Source organism: Neophocaena asiaeorientalis, unplaced genomic scaffold (assembly GCF_003031525.2).
Source record: "Neophocaena asiaeorientalis asiaeorientalis breed wild unplaced genomic scaffold, Neophocaena_asiaeorientalis_V1.1 scaffold464, whole genome shotgun sequence".
Lineage (NCBI taxonomy): Eukaryota > Metazoa > Chordata > Mammalia > Artiodactyla > Phocoenidae > Neophocaena > Neophocaena asiaeorientalis.
In genome coordinates this window covers 816982-818962 of record NW_020174569.1, presented here as the reverse complement: position 1 = coordinate 818962, position 1981 = coordinate 816982, and positions in this window count along the sequence as shown.

The following is a 1981-nucleotide window of genomic DNA, read 5'->3' as shown; positions in this document are numbered from 1 at the left end:
CTGACCAAAAAATGTTTATACAAACTCATTGGAAAGATGAGAGAAAAATGGATAATCATGAAATTATAAAAATAAAGAGTAACGTAAAGGAAACATTACCATGAAGAAAATCCTATGGAGCTCACAAAGTATGCTGAAAACATACATGAAACTTTTAGAGATTAAGTTTCATGCATAAAGATAATTAAGAAAATATTGGACTAATCATCAACAACAGGAGAAAACCACTCTGAAATTAGTCACATCATTCTGATTCCTTTCTTTTTAGGATTTGGGAGACAGTGTGAACATTATACATCTGGATTTTGGGAAAATATATATGAAATACTTATGAACAAGTGGAGACTTATGGCCTGAATGCTAATATAATTATGTAAATCGTTGTTACTCAGCTGGGACCTAAATTGATAACTTATACACTATCACTTTAGCCTTACTCATTTCAATATTTTTCCAAAGTTTTGGATGACTATATAAAATATATGACTATTAAACATTAAGCTTACTCAAAAATAGAAGTATCAAAACATAGCTAAAGGGATCAAATGTGGAAGCAAAGGAAATTTCTTACCTTTGTGTCCTAAAAGCCAATCACCATAGTCATTTTACATGAGAGATTTATACAAGCTGTTTAACTTGATAGATTTATATGAGTCACCTAAACAGCCAATGGATTTAGGAACTTCACAATTACAAGACTACGTGTAAAAACATGCTGGTGATTGCCTCCATTCCAGACTGAATATACCACTTTTATATTTTAGTACCCAATAGACAGCCTTAATGTTGCCCTCAGATTAACTAAACATTAGACAGGCTTCTTCCTGACTACAGGCTCCTGACCTCTCTTTTCTTAGAGCATTTAATTTAGAATACTTTTAATTGTAAATTTTTTCTCTGCTCCTTTGAGAAATAAATCTTCTCATAGTCTCTTGCCAGTTTTATAACCCAGGAATGTCTTTTTCATGGACCTGGGAGTCACTGGTTTGAAATTTAACCATTAAGATAATGCTCTTATCTTCCAGTTTCTATGGGAGAATAAAGGCCTAACTCTCGCAAGCACCAATTAACAAACACAGATGGCCTCACTGCCTTGACCAACCTTCCCCCTAATGTCCACCAGCTCACCCAAGTGCCTAAAAATAAATTTTAACACTTTTTGTTTCAGCAGAGCTGAGGTCAATCTCTCTCGCCTGCTACAACAGCGTTGAATAAAGTCTTCCTTGCCATTTTAACTTGTCTGGTGCAAATTTTCTTTGGTGAAAGCTCTAGGAGCTACATATCAAAAAATCTATAAGCAAATTTGTACACATAGAGAAAACAGACAAAATTGTAATGAAGACAAAACTGTAATGAACTAGCACTGAAAAGAATGAGTGTTTGTCCCCTACTTTTCACCAGCCCTTTAGTTTTAGTGTAACCTGAGGAAATCCAATATCACCAGCTCAGTTTTGACCACATTGTACATTAGATCCCCAAATTTGTTAATCTTATACCTGGAAGTGTGTACCCTTCGTCCAATCTCTCTTCATCTCCCCCACCTTTCAACACCTGACAATCACTCTGTTTCTCTGAGTTTATTCTTTTTAGATCCCACACATGAGTGGAATCATACAGTATTTGTCTTTCTCTGTCTGACTTACTCCACTTAGCAAAATGCCCCTGAGTTTCATTCAAGTTGTGGCAAACTGCAAGATTTCCCTCTTTCTCATGGCTGAATAATACTCCATTGTCTAGGTACATCACATCTTTGTCTAATGGAGCTGAGTTTAACACAATGATTGCACATGGAAATAACTAGCTTGAAATACAAGGGGCAGAGGTGGTTAATGGCAGGGAAAAATGAATTAGGAATTTTTAGGTTCTGCTTGCTTCACGTTCATGCAACTGGCAATAAGAGCTGAGTACCAAATCTCTCAATTTCATTAGAAACTTTGACTCCAAAACAAATTATGTACAAAGCTTTAGTAGAAGTAGATGT